This window comes from Lepisma saccharinum, chromosome 1 (assembly GCF_977018435.1).
Source record: "Lepisma saccharinum chromosome 1, izLepSacc3.1, whole genome shotgun sequence".
Lineage (NCBI taxonomy): Eukaryota > Metazoa > Arthropoda > Insecta > Zygentoma > Lepismatidae > Lepisma > Lepisma saccharinum.
In genome coordinates, this window is record NC_139229.1 from 211,103,060 (window position 1) to 211,118,396 (window position 15,337).

Sequence of the window (15,337 nt, forward strand, 5' to 3'; positions counted from 1 at the left end):
TTACAAACTTGTCTAAATGAACTAAAGCATCGAGAAACAGGCGATAATGAAATATGACGTCACAAAAATCCGGCTCTGATAATAAATGTCAGGAGCAAATTGCACTGATCGCTTGCAACAATATTTTATCTCAATAATGCTTATATGTTCCCATAGAACTTATCTTAGAAAAAAAAGTCAATGTAAATGTGACATGCAAAACTAATAAGAGACGAGAATAGAATGAAAGAAGCGAAAAGGTAAGGAGGACATTTGTATAATAACAAAAACATACATTTTTCGGTCACTCAGAACTTAAGAACTCGCAGTATCATTATAAATTTGTGTATGAGATCATGAAATGAATAACAATCACCAGGCATGTTAGGTTTTTGGAAGCTTATGGCTTGCTACATAATCAGAAAGATTTGCTGAACACATTTTTATTTCAGATTTGCAAAAACGATTACTTGATGGGAAAATATTGTCCAGAACTTGAGATTTTCAGTTTTGGAAAATTTAGAACATTTGCCACACGAAATTTAAAAAAATTCCCGTACCGTCCAGTCCCTGCCAAAAACATTCGGTCCTGCACATCCTTAATAATTCCCCATTCAAGATTGCACATAGAATTGCTCATCATTAGTAGATATGAGAATGTCCTGCGTTGTTCGTGTATCAATACTTTGACTTTATTGTGAAAATATGGATTCGTACAGTAACAGAAATGCCAAACATTGTCATAAAAGTAATAATAGCATTTCTAGTAGGCTACCTTTACTTCTTCTGAATCACAATGTCGCTTATTGTTTTAACTGTTTTAACTTTGCTGTCTAGCTTGATTAGTGCTGTACAAAATCACAAAAGTTCTTTTCTACGGATCTTGAAAAATAATTGGAAAGATTTGATGTTCAAATCCTCTTCTTTAATGTAACATTCAAAGATCACACAAGATAAAAATCCTTACCAACAGCTGTGCTTATTGTTATAATTACATGAAACATTTACCTGAAACAAACACTTTATTATAATGGAAAGAATTTAAACCATAGGATATCGTCTGAATCATCATGCACAATTCCGTAGGTAAGATTAATCTGAGTTCATATTATTATTATTATAAGCGAGCAAATGTTGAAAGAGAATATCGAATCAAACGCAACGTTCACATTTTACAAAATTTAGAAACCGCGTAAATAACATTTAAGCTCGTTTCCCATGGAAGTAGAATTCTTATTAGAAGACCTTCTAGCCTCAGCGATTAGAAAGGCGATCTAGCAGGAAGTCTATCTATGTATATTACAGGCTTCAAATCGCAAATGCCTCAGAACATTACAATTATACATGTCGCACAATTTGTTCAGCGTTAGTTTTTATACGGAAAGTTGTAGTAAGAATTTAATAGTACAAAAGAACGCATTTGTATTTCTCAGAAAACTGTCTCAAGATCCTTTGGGAAGTGGAAAGACGCCACCAAACCCACATTGCCTGATGACAGCCAAGTTCAAGATAAACTGAACACCAAGGCCTTCACGTCTTCTGAGTAGCATGGGCAGAGGACGGTGATCACGATGATCCAGGCAACAGCATCTACCAAGAGGAGGACTGTAAAAGCAACAGGTGAGAATTTTACATCCTGTATATAATGAATTTCGCTTATTATTCCAAGCAAAATAAGTCTCTATGTGGCTCTGCTCAATAGTTTGGGGTGCAAAGGGACTCTGTCCACAAAGCAAATTTGGCTCAAGCAAGAATTAAAAGTTCATATCATATGGGTTCAGAAGTAGCTAGAGATTGTACCATGACGACCTTTCAAATATCAAATTACTTAGCGGGGTCTATATTTGTAGGGGTTCATTACTGCATGGTTATCAGTTTTGGAGTGAAACATATTTAAGGCAACAAAACCTTTCAAACTTGAAGAAAGCTTTAGACAAGATTGTTCCATTTTTCTGTCGTTCGAAATCAGTAAAATCTCACAAGTGTGTTGAGAAGCAAATGAAAAGACTCTTTAGGAGGGCACTTTTGACCTGTTCCATATTTTTATTATTACACAACTTGTAGATTGACCCATTCCAGAAAAGTTCATACTGATTTCTTCATTCTTGACAATCTTAATAATAAGGTTGAAACTTGTCTTTAGTTGATAATGAATTATATCTCAGCATTGTGTTTATTCGTCTTTATCTTGTACCTTTCAGAGGCAACTCGCTTATCCAGGGACGACAAAATCAAACTGCTGCAAAGTAGAAGCGGAACAATCACAACTAATTGGTAAGTACCGTTGACTCCATACTCTGTACTTGCTGTTGACATAAATATATTTAAAAATTTCTCACAATGTTATTCTTGAAACTAGAGTCATTCTGTTCACATCAAATCGAAGATTACAACTCGTACATTTTCGCATTAGTTTTCAGCCAGTTCTAAAACCCTATCGTCAATGTCAAAGTTAATTTTTTGGCTGATTTTGCAGTAAAACTAACGAAATTTCAACTCCCGAGTACGAAGCTTTCAATTTCTTCGAGAACATCAACACAACTAATGTTATGTGATGAAAGAAAGCGGAAGAATTATTTCTCTTTTGTAATTTTTTTAAAAGTTGTATTTAATGTTATTTTGTTCACAGAGGTAATAGTTTAATTGTATGCTAATTTAAAATGGACGGCTTTCATATTAACGAAAGCAAAATCATAAGCCTCATGAATTTTTTCACACTATTTCTACATTATGTAATCAACTTTATTATTTATGCGTGCAGTGGAGTGCCCATGGGGATAGAAGTTATAATCCCCCTTTTGATTAAACTTTCCAAAAATAAATTAAATAAACACATGTCCCCCTCAAGAAGTCTGTGTGTGCCACTGATTGATTTTGTGGAATGCTTTCTTCACTTGATATGTGAGCATATGTTCAGCCCATATGATTGCAAAAGAACAGCACTTTTCATTTATACTGGTATTCGATTTAATTTGCTTCGCTGTTTTGAAGCTTTTGGCTAATCGCGAAGATCACGATGAATGATCATGTGAGGAAATTGATGAAGAGAGACTCACGAAGAACAACCATGGCCAGGCCGGGATTAGAACCCAGGTCGCCTGTCATCGTAACGCACTATGCTAACCACTCGACCACGGCGGTCGGAAGGAATTCTCGCGTAAATGTTACAAGATGAATGCGATAATATGATTGGGAAACTTATTTCTGCTTAAAAATTGAGTGAAATGGTTCAAATACAGTTTACATAGAAAAGAAAAATCATCACAACGAATCCTGTGAACAAAAAATGAAATAATTGGTTTCAAACTAAATGTGGAATAAGCAATAATGAAGCAAACTGGTTGAACAGGTACACCTAGAAATGCATAACACTTATGAAATATAAAACAAAACCACACACTACACCAGCCTGGGGTTGGGGGTTAGGCGGTCAGCCTGTGCGCCAAGAACTCAAATGCATTTGCCATTGAGGTGTCTATTCCTGCAAATAGCTAGTAGCAAATATTTTACAAAAGTTGTTCTACATGTGTAAGGTGTGGGTGGATGTTTCCTACACTGAGTTTGGAATAAGCTGTCACCATTTCTGAACTCGCCGAACGTTTCCATAGCAAGAACCGCGCGATGTTGTCGCTACCTACTGTCAACTGCCTTCTGGTGGGAGAAGCCAGGCCGCCAATAAGCTAAAAGAGAATGCACAAATGTTTGTGCAGCACACTAAACACCACCACGCTAACTGTCCAAAATGAACTTCTTGAATGACATAAAAAAGCTAGTAATACAGTAGGAAGTGGCAACACCGTGTGCTCCCCATTCGCTCTTCGCAGAAACTGTCGACCAATCGCTAGCGCGGGAAAGGTGACGAGTTGGAACAAGCGAGGTATGGTTTCCGCCTAGTGGCGTGCACAAGGGGTTTGGTGCGGGTCATATCACCCTTTTCTTTGGCCCAGTATTTCTAAGAAAAAAAGAACGTTTAAGAGAGGAAAATATGGGAAAATGAAGGCAGACTACTAAAAAAAGTATACGACCCCCTCTTCCTTTCGAAAATCCAAGCCACTTGCTTTCGCCATTTCTCTCTAGTCCCTTTTAACTCTCTTCGCACTCACGCCTATAGTTGGTTGCAAAATTCAACACTGAGAAGTCCACTTCGCTGATTTAGTGTCTTCATCGTTTGCACTGCATTCTGGAGCGGTCTAGAATGTGATCTATGGTCACGTGATGCGTGCTAACCAATCAAATGAACGCTTGAGTATCATGCAGGAGGCATTTGTTAAATTTTCTGAACTTCAACACCGCTGTTCTTGTGTACAACGTCTGCTTGGTTCAACACAATATCCTTGCAGCAGACTGAGACCGGGATGCAACTGAACTGCATCTGCTGACAAAAAGTTCAGCAAACTAGACGAGACCTCTGAATCACAATGTGCTCCACTGATCATTGGATTGCTCATTGTTTGTATTGCAATGTACCACTTTTATATTTCGTTTATACCAATAAGTTTCTCAAGTAAACTGATTAAAGGTGGGGGGGGGGGGATTTTACGCAGCCTTTCCCACCACAGTTCTGTGACGTCAGAAAAAAAATGACGTTGGAGACATCATTACATCCTTTTTCGCAAAAAAATTCATCGATATGATTTTGAAATTAAAATTCCAATTTGGAAGATGTCCCCTATTTGAAAACTTTAGCAAACCGGTGCAAACGAAATTTCCGTTACACGGATTTTTTCTCCGCTTTCAAATAGGAAGCCAGATCCCTAACTTTGAATTTTATTTTCTTCCTAACCGTAACGATAAAAAACATGAAATATTTCGATGATCGTTTCTGTGAGGAAAATGTCTCTCCTATACTGACATGTTGTTCTTGTGAATAAATTGTTAGTTAAGTGTTATTGTTTGTCATTATTTTCTAGATCACCGGTAAGTAACACTAAAACAAATACTTTCTTTTACAGGTTCCAGTAAATTAATAATTTGATAAAAAAAAAAGCAGATCTTTGCCTTAACCCTCCCCTCGAAAAAGAAGGCCTATCTTGGGCCAGTGAAAAAACTGGGGGTCCATTTTTAAAGGTTCCTTCAACTTCAGGGGGAAAGGGGTGGGGCAAGGGAGGGTACAGAGGGGGAAGAACCAGCGCTGCGGAGGGGTGAATGGTCCGTGGGGGATGTAACTCAGGCCAGGAGGGACGTAGGCACCAGCGGGTTGCTGAGAAAGCAGTCGTTGGTGAAAACTCCATACTTCCACCCTTTGACGAGCCCTGTCTGAATGGGCTCCTTGGGGCTCCTGGTCTCGGTATCGGGGTGGTGTGATGGCGTACAGGAGGCGTGGGTGACTGCTCGCCTCTGTCGGTGTTCGTGAGAGGCGGGGGAGGCCGTCCCTTTTCCCTCCTTAGTTGTGTAGGGGAAGGGTTGTAGGGGATGTAGTGGTTGCATGGAAACTCGCACGACTCGCTCCTCTACACTCCACACCGCTCGGTCCTCTGTCGCCTGGAAGCAGTTCGATCTCCTTTCCATTTTTTTCCAGATTGTTTTCCAGTATTCCTCCAGTGACTCATGGTGCCACAGTCAGAACAGCTATCGAAAAGTATGGAGCATTCTCAGATTACATTCTCTTTAGACTATTTTACGTAGTTTTTGTACGTATCTAGGTGCATCGCGACAATGGGGATGAATAATAAAACGTACCCCAGGCTTCACAGAGCGTAAGGTCAGTTAGGGCTTTTAACTAGGGCATCGGTATCGAAAAGTATCGGTTGGACTTTATTTACTGATACCAGCCGACAAGGTTTCGTCGTTCCGATCGATCGGGGGGTAAAATTCGAAGTTTTCATTAATTTTGTACCAATATTATGTGGAAAATACTGTATTTTGTGCTTACATAACAGAATATTATATTCTGATATAATTCTAAAGCCGTTTTAAAGCAAAACTCTGGTAAATAATTGCTTATAATTCAAGTGGATTATTCACCCAGCAATATTAGTCAACATGTTGAACAATTTTCAATTTTTACAATTTTCAAGCAACAGTATAGGTATCGGTATGGGGTAAGGGTATCCGTTTCAAAGCGGTATAGGTTCAAAGCTGTATGTTGCTTTAATGACACACAGAACTTTTCTCAGTTCTAGTATTCACTATTGTTTATTTCGGATCAGCAACACCAATAACATCACTTTTCTAATATTCTCAGATGAGTTCAGAAAACATTAATTGTCACAAAAAAACATGAATTCTATGAACACATATTCATGTTGCAGAGAAAAACTTCTAACAGTTTGAATATTCCGTTGAAATACTTCTGTTAGCTACAAACATTATAATTGCAGCCACCAATCTTACACATTGAAAACAAACTAACATTTTCTGTAATTTTTATGTACATTTCTTGAACAGTATGATAGTTCAATACTCCTAATGTTCATCTCTAAGTTTTGATTTTGCGAACTTCACAAAAAATGTGTTAATATTCTAAACATTCCTTACCCATAAGTGTGTTTAACAAAGCTTCTGCAATCGTTTTAAGCTATCGCTAAGTTCCATCTATGTAAATCCACACACAATGTGTTCAAATATACCTATGAAGAACTTTTCCAATACCACAGATATTTTGTGCCAGATAACACTGTTCGCTTGTCGCATTTACCTTTACACCTGTGGCGTACACTGCGTTCAAAACCTGGGATAATGTTTAAATGGACAGTAATTTGCTAATGGGGAGTCCTTCTCGTTCGTTATTTTGAATTGGAAGTGATGTGACATTGTGATTACATATACACATCTCCCAAGTAATTACGAAAGAGTATAATTAAGAGAACAACAATAAGGAAAGGATTTCAAGTACTTCATGATTATTTATAACAACTAGTTCTCATAAAATATAACATAGGAATAAACTTCTTACCTTGAATACTTCATTTCAACAGGAACTTCAATTTCAGGGTCACGTATGCACAACAAGTTCTTTTTCACCACTATTTTTATCAAAGAACAATCCTTATCCTGGTAACAACGAAATTACTCAACCGGAATTGCCCAGATGCGGTTCTGAAATGATTTAATCTTCTTAAGAGCAGAGAAACTTGCCTCAATCGTCGAAATTGTAGATGGAAATGTTAATACTAATTCTTCAATAAACTTACGAGTAAATAGTGTCATTGTCAATAATAGTTCGTTAAACATGTAAACCATTTTTAGTTCACTGCTCACAAGACAGAACACAGTGTAATTCACAGAAATATAGTTCTTTCACTCACAACACTACACTCAAGACCTTGCTACATGTATATAAATATTCCAGACACTGAACGCCGCCTGAGACCCGATGAGATTTCGGCCACTGGTTTCTCTGCTTTTTGTTATTTTTGAACTGCAGTCATAAACAATTGCCGGTCAGCCACCTTCTCGTCCTAGCTACGGATCCAAAAATTTCTCATCATCGGTATCACGCACCTATCCTGGTTGTTTGAAAAGGACAATACCCTCTTTTTCTAGTGTTCCTTGGAACAGTGATGTTCTTGTCCCAGAGGGAAATTTTTACGTCATATGCCATCCTTCCCCACTTTGCTGTAAATTTTTGTCTCCAAAATTGCCGTTTCTGGGAAAATTCTATGCTGGGTTGGCAACACCGTACAATGGGTACGAGACGACTGACTGCGTTCAACGTACGTCCCTCTTGCAAACTCCTAAGAAATATGCTTGCCAACTCCTAGAAAATCAGGTTGCGAACTCCCAAAGCTGAATCATCTGAAGGATTTTATTCAGATTTTCTAATCTTCTCTTCTGGTTTTAGTCCCTGGGCCTCGGTCTCCCCAGCAAATAGCTACGATGAGGATGAATGGTGAATATATTATGATTAAACGATGATACAAACGCAACATCTATGCCTTTACCAGGATTCGAACCTAGAACGTAAGCATCTAGCAGTTCCTGGCTATTGAACGTGTCCCACCATGAGTCACTGGACCCCACACACTATTTCATATATGTGTGTGTCCATTACCCCCCCCCCCCGTATCCAGTAAGGTAATTTTATTTGATATCTACCAGTAGGACTTTAGGAATTCTCGAACTTTTTGTATTGGCTGTTTTACCCAGCTCGGCTGTATGAACATCTTACATTAATAGTCTTTTGTTCATTCTTCATCTTATTTGGGTTCTTATATCTGCTTCTGCCCTCTTCCATTCTGGTGCTTACTGTCACTTCTTCCCTACTTTCATCTTTGTGTTTGCCTTTGGCTAATTTCCGTCACTTTTTACTCCATGGGATTAGTTGCGACGACGAGGATAAAAGAGAATTGATGAAATTCCGTAAGCTCTGGTGATTTTGTGACACTTTTCTTATTATTTTTTGTTTACCACAAGAAAGTATCAAACTGCAGCGTCTCGGTAAGAAACTACAATAGGAATTTCAAATTTGAACTTTTGAATGCTGATAATTATTTTGTAAGACATTTAGTGAGAATTGAAATAATGCAACAATAGTTGTCAGAATATCAACCGATGGATTCGGGTGACTTTGTGGCAGTGCAATTTGCAATGTATAGCTAAATAATATGCGGCCACAGATACGATCTTTTCTTGTGGTTAGCTACTCATGATATGTTGCTGTTCTTCACAAGCTGTAACATATTGGAACATTTTGACAAGGAAGAAGAGAACAATACCCACTGGGCCGCTGCAAGTGCTGGTATACTCCTCGTCCTGATTCCAACCTCACTTTACTTCAAAGAAAGTTCCGAAAGATCAGTTTTCCCCCTAAGAACAACATGTCAGATCCACGTGGAGTCCAATAAATCGTCCCTTGAAACCTTTCCCACCAATAGCGTTCGTCCAAGAAATGACAGCTCTCGTCAATTCCACGTGGACTAAATGAGATGTTGCTAATTCAGTTTCTTTAGAGATTTTTGAACGCGAAGTTGCGGTTGCGTTATCTTTGCTAGGGTGTGTTATCGTATTGTGCTACTTTTTTATACAATATAAAGACCTTGGGAGTTTAACCTGGCAGTGAATGAATGGATGTCTAAACACTGCAGGCAAAAGTGACAACATCGCTTTACAGAAAAACAGGTGGTGGCTCGAAACCAGATACGGTTCCGGTCAGCTTCCTCTGGGGTTGGGTCAAAGATGCCGAACTGCTGCTACATTCAGGACTTCAGCTATATATGCCCATGTTATGCTCACGCTAAAATCTTTATTCAGTCCAACAATTAATTGATTGATTGTCGCCTTTCTGCCAATCTTGTCTAATCGCGACGGTAAGGATGAGTGATGATATGATGAAATTTATGAAGAGACACTTACAAACACCAAAGCTCAGGCCGGGAATCGAACTCGGGACCCTCGGCGTCGTATCGTGCTGTGCTAACCACTCGACCACGGAGGTCGGTAAATCCTACCATTAATTTGAGATTTCAGAAACCTTAAATATATTTCGACGTCCAATTTTCATAGGGTGATCTATTTTAGACAATATTTCGTACCTTGAATAAAGATGTTAGCTTCTGTGGCAACTTCCAGTGTTGCCAGTTCTTTCTATTGCAATTACAACAAAGCCGCACCTTTGCACTTCCTTGATACGCTGGATGTAAAGTTGTCCCTCGAAGTACTTTTCTTCCACAGCGCGAGGACTTATTGGTTTAGATCTCATTTAAGTTAGGGCATCATTTAATCTTCACAATAATTTATGTATACTTATACGAGGTTCTATGCGCCTTTTGTACGTGTGTGACATTCTTCAGCCTCTGCAAGAACAGAAACTGACTTTAGAAACTGAAGTAGATTTATCGGAGCGCCCTTCGTGTTGGACAGAACGTTCATCAAAGTACAATGACCTGTACTATCCACACACCACGTCCCACAAACTTCACATCAGCAGCGTACTGTTTCGGTATCTACAAAACTCACAGTACCTTCCCCCTTCTTGCTCCAGAGGGCGTACACGAACAAAGATTTCTAGACAATGTTCGCACGGTCACAGTGCAGACAACGAAATGCAACTGTCTGCTGTTTTCGGCAAAGCATCTGGAAGAACAGATTGCTGCACAAGTCAGGCACGCAAACGACTCACTCATTGGGCAACAGAACAGAAGCCATTAGCGTGGGATACCAGAATCCGAATAACGCATCCTCTGTCACAAAGTCACCCCAGTTTACGGTAGAAGAAACGTCCATGCCTTACCGTTTATACCTCTCTAGAATAATCACGAAGACGATAATGGTGAATTGATGAAATGTCAGTGTTTTATCCAGAATTGGAACCTAGGAGTACAGGCTAGGTGGCATGCTACGCTAAGCACTCGGCCACTGAGGATAGGGTCACCTTCTTTTTAAAACCCCTGAAAAGGAGATCGGACAGCCTCTATTTTCCTTCCTTGCCTCTTTCTCTGAACTTAGGGTCTTCATCTAGATGACACTCTCTGTGCATTGTTCCATACCCTACGTTCATTGTGCTACTGAAGCCATGTTTAATTGTGGCGTGATCTTCTCCATCATCAGTTCAAATTTTCAATATTTTGACTCTTTGTTATATATTTGTCAGACACCTTAACTTTCTTCTTCTAAAATATCTTATGGTATTTTATGGTTCTAGTCAAATACTATTAGTACTTAGTCCTAAGAAACATGACGAATTAGTATATATAGGGTTTAGGCACCTTACAGGGAACCGCTCCTGATGTAACAAGAATTACCTACTATTTCTTTCATTATAGCTAATGTGTAAATAATAAAAACATGAATTATGGAATCTAGCACAGAAAAAGAAGATAGAAATGGTGTGTGAACCACATGGTAAAATGTACAAGCGTTGTGGAGTTAGGGATATGCTTCATGGATCAACATGACATTCAAAAATAATAAAAGATAGAATGTAAGCCTCACATAAGTTAGGAAGATAGGAGTAAAGACAATGGTGTGTATGCCATACCAAAAAATACATAGATGTCTTGGAGGATATGATTCAGCACGACAACTTTATAGAAAATTAGGATAGGGTTTATATATAATTATTACTATATCATAAAATCAAACAAAGGAGACATCAAGATTATGCACGAATGACAACCTGAAAGAAAATTAGAATAGGATTTATATATAATTATTACTATATAATGAAATCAAACAAAGGAGACATCAAGATTAAGCACGACAACCTGAAAGAAAATTAGAATAGAATTTATATATAATTATTACTATATCGTAAAATCAAACAAAGGAGACATCAAGATTAACCACGACAACCTGAATGAAAATTAGGATAGGGTTTATACATAATTATTACTATATAATGAAATCAAACAAAGGAGACATCAAGGTTAAGCACGACAACCTGAATGATAATTAGAATAGGGTTTATACATAATTATTACTATATAATGAAATCAAATAAAGGAGACATCAAGATTAAACACGGCAACCTGAAAGAATATTAGAACAGAATTTAGATATAATTATTACTATATCATAAAATCAAACAAAGGAGACATCAAGATTATGCACGAATGACAACCTGAAAGAAAATTAGAATAGGATTTATATATAATTATTACTATATCGTAAAATCAAACAAAGGAGACATCAAGATTAAGCACGACAACCTGAAAGAAAATTAGGATAGGGTTTATACATAATTATTACTATATAATGAAATCAAACAAAGGAGACATCAAGATTAAACACGAGAACCTGAATGAAAATTAGGATAAGGTTTATACATAATTATTACTATATAATGAAATCAAACAAAGGAGACATCAAGATTAAACACGACAACCTGAAAGAAAATTAGAATAGGATTTATATATAATTATTACTATATAATGAAATCAAACAATGGAGACATCAAGATTAACCACGACAACCTGAATGAAAATTAGGATAGGGTTTATACATAATTATTACTATATAATGAAATCAAACAAAGGAGACATCAAGATTAAACACGACAACCTGAAAGAATATTAGAATAGAATTTATATATAATTATTACTATATAATGAAATCAAACAAAGGAGACATCAAGATTATGCACGAATGACAACCTGAAAGAAAATTAGAATAGGATTTATATATAATTATTACTATATAATGAAATCAAACAAAGGAGACATCAAGATTATGCACGAATGACAACCTGAAAGAATATTAGAATAGGATTTATACATAATTATTATTATATCATGAAATGAAACATAGGAGATATCAAGATTAAGCACGACAACCTGAAAGAAAATTATGATAGGATTTATACACAATTATTATTAAGATTTAGCAGGAAAAACACACAGCTAATGTTAGGTTTAGAATATACTTTTACAACTATTAAAGGAAAAAGTTTCAGATTGGAGTAGAAAGAGTTTTCTTGTCGCACATGTACAAGAATATTTAGATAAAGTTTATATTAATTTACATAGGTTATAAATTATGTTAGGACTAAAATCAATCAAGAAGTTTGTGATGTATCATCCATTCTATCGGCATTTACGTCATCATCATTATTACCAGTTTATCAATTTCTCTTTTCTCGATTTGACACTTTTCGATGTCATCGTGGGGCTCTGGGATGGACGCCTACAGGGTCCCCGCTTTTTGTTAACCGTGACAAGTGAAACAGAAGTGGAGCGATAAGATATAAATATAATGTTATGAAAATACACAGTGTTACAGCACAGAGCATTAGCATATCCTTGTCAGAATAAATAAGGTTACCAGATCACTCAAAGGGAAACGTAGGGCATGCTGTCCCAAATTCAAGGACTTTGTCATAATGTAGGACACATATCATTCGCATTAAATAATACAAATTACTAAAGCATGTTAGCAAATAATATAAACTTGACACATTTTAAACTTTAAGAAATATGATTTTCTAGCTATTTATTAAATACAAAATTCCCAACTTGTAATTAACACCAAACAATACACTTCTTACTACATGTGTTTTAAGTCGTACTCCTCAGAAGAGCCATTCTTTTTTCAACATTTCAAGTTTAGTCAAAATATGCGAACTTTGAACAGTCAACTTTTATCATTGGTCAAAATGTTTTTGCAATTATACTGAATCATTATCCGATCTTTTACAAACATTAGAGAAATGTAATTCTCGCATCAGTCCATTGTACTGACATTAGTGAAAATAATCTATCAACATTTGCATTATGACCTGGATTGTTAAACGAATATTCAGCAATTAGCATAACTTGAAATAATATAAAACATACGCTATTGACATAAATTGAAATGATTCAAGAAGTTTCATTTGGGGTGATTTTTAATTCCATAACTTTGTTCTGTATGTTTCCTGCTTTACAATGAAAACATTGGAACGGAATGAGAAATACCTTCAAAGCTCTGTGATTGATTCCATCGGTACAAACCCCAAAATTGGGACATTTAATTTTTATTTTCAAAATCTTGTTGGATGCCGGTCATAAAGATAAAAAATAGGACATGAACGGGAAAAATAAGTAACTCTAAGAATATGTAAAGTATAATAATTGTGTTATTTAACTAGCTAAATTGGAATGTCTTATATATCTTCCATTTCATGTTACAACAAAGTACAAAATAATTCTATATTCTGTGCAAATATTAACTTTATGTAAAGAGGGCAATCATGATTTAAAACATTGAGTATAATCAGAACTATTAAATTATAGTTTCTCACTAGTAAAAGAACCAGAAATGTGTTAAATAAGCTGATATGCTTGATACCGTGCTCTGCCATTAACTTAGTCAACATAATGCTAACGTCAATCCAAAGTCTGCTTAGGGATTCCCAATCCTGAAGGCGTCCATGGCCTCAGCTTTGATCCTCTTCAGAACCTCATCTTGGTTAAAGATAAGCACCCGCAACAAGAGGCAAGTGGGAATGGCAAAGAGGCTGAGCCTAAACAGTATCTTACAATAAAACAATCGCCACACACCAGAGAGTTTCTGTGCTACCGCTATTTCTGAGGTAGCATGTGGGTATTTATTCATGTTTAGTGAGTAGGGGTGGTCTCCGGCCGTTCGAGCGGCTGGAGACCCAATAGTTAGTAAGAGTGACATCCGGCTGCTGTATGGCGGCTGGTGTCACCGTAGTGGTTAAGGGTGGTTTCCGGCCGTTCGAGCGGCTAGAGCCACAATAGATATTAAGGGTGACATCCGGCTGCTGTATGGCGGCTGGTGTCACCATAGTTACTAAGTGGTGGTCTCCGGCCGTTTGAGCGGCTGGAGACCCAATAGTTAGTAAGAGTGACATCCGGCTGCTGTATGGCGGCTGGCGTCACGGTAGTGACTTAGTGGTGGTCTCCGGCCGTTCGAGCGGCTAGAGCCACAATAGATATTAAGGGTGACATCCGGCTGCTGTATGGCGGCTGGTGTCACCATAGTTACTAAGTGGTGGTCTCCGGCCGTTCGAGCGGCTGGAGACCCAATAGTTAGTAACGGTGACATCCGGCTGCTGTATGGCGGCTGGACTCACCATAAGATAGTTCACCCTCCAATTCCCTCTTAGTTCTTAGTTACTACGTTATAGCTTTCTTTTTTCTTTGTGTGTGTGTGTGTGTGTTTGTATGTGTGCGAGGAGGTGTGTGCATGTGTGTATGCGTGGGCCTCTCTCGTCCCTTTCGGCACTCACTACGGAGGGTTGATCCCTAGATCTTCTTCTGCTGCACCATCACTACGGCGTCCGGGAACGCTGGGGGGCTCATTCCCACGGGGAGGGGGGATTCGGTGGGAAGGAGGGCGGAAGGCATGGAGGTACCCCACGTCCCCCTCCGACCTGGGCTCCCCCATTGCCAGGATCTCCTCTGCAGTGTTGGTTTTCCCCCTAGAGGGAAAATGGGGTCTGAAGGGGGTTCCAGGGGTTCTCAAAGGGACCCTAAGGAGCCCTGAAAGAGTTAAAGAGGGCCTAAAGAGCAAAGTTGAGCCTTAAAGGGCTCATGAGGCTCTCAGGGCCCAGGGAGGGAGGTGGGCCACTGGTGAGTGAAAACTCACCAAAGCATCCAAAGCTGAGGAACGTATTAGATAGTGGAACTCCAGTTCGAGCCAGCATGGTAAAGGAAATAAAGGGAAAAGCAAGGATCTGCAACAAATTATTTTGAAGTCCAGTTCAAGGATGCAGCATGTACAAGTAAGTGTTGATATTTTTTGTAGCAAAGTATAAAGTAAGCATAACTTGAAAAGGGTACAACATTTAGAAGGTAGAAAGATAAGACATTTCATTAAAATTACAAACGTACCAGCACACACAGAAACAAAGACGCACACACACGCGCGTGCGTAAATAAAGAGAGAGAGAGAGAGAGAGACAGAGAAATGCTACCATATGTATAGCATAAAACAATAAGTGCTTACATGTTAATTTTCTAAATTTTCCTTTAAA

At 38.0% G+C, this 15,337-nt stretch overlaps 1 long non-coding RNA gene across 1 annotated transcript; it reads left to right on the plus strand.

Annotated features, from left to right (window-relative positions):
* Positions 1-1,416: 1,416 nt before the first annotated feature.
* LOC145991565 (uncharacterized) lies at positions 1,417-7,082 on the plus strand. Its single transcript, XR_014442072.1, has 3 exons — positions 1,417-1,599; positions 2,181-2,253; positions 6,912-7,082. It is a non-coding gene; the product is annotated as an uncharacterized LOC145991565 (long non-coding RNA).
* The last annotated feature ends 8,255 nt before the right edge of the window (positions 7,083-15,337 follow it).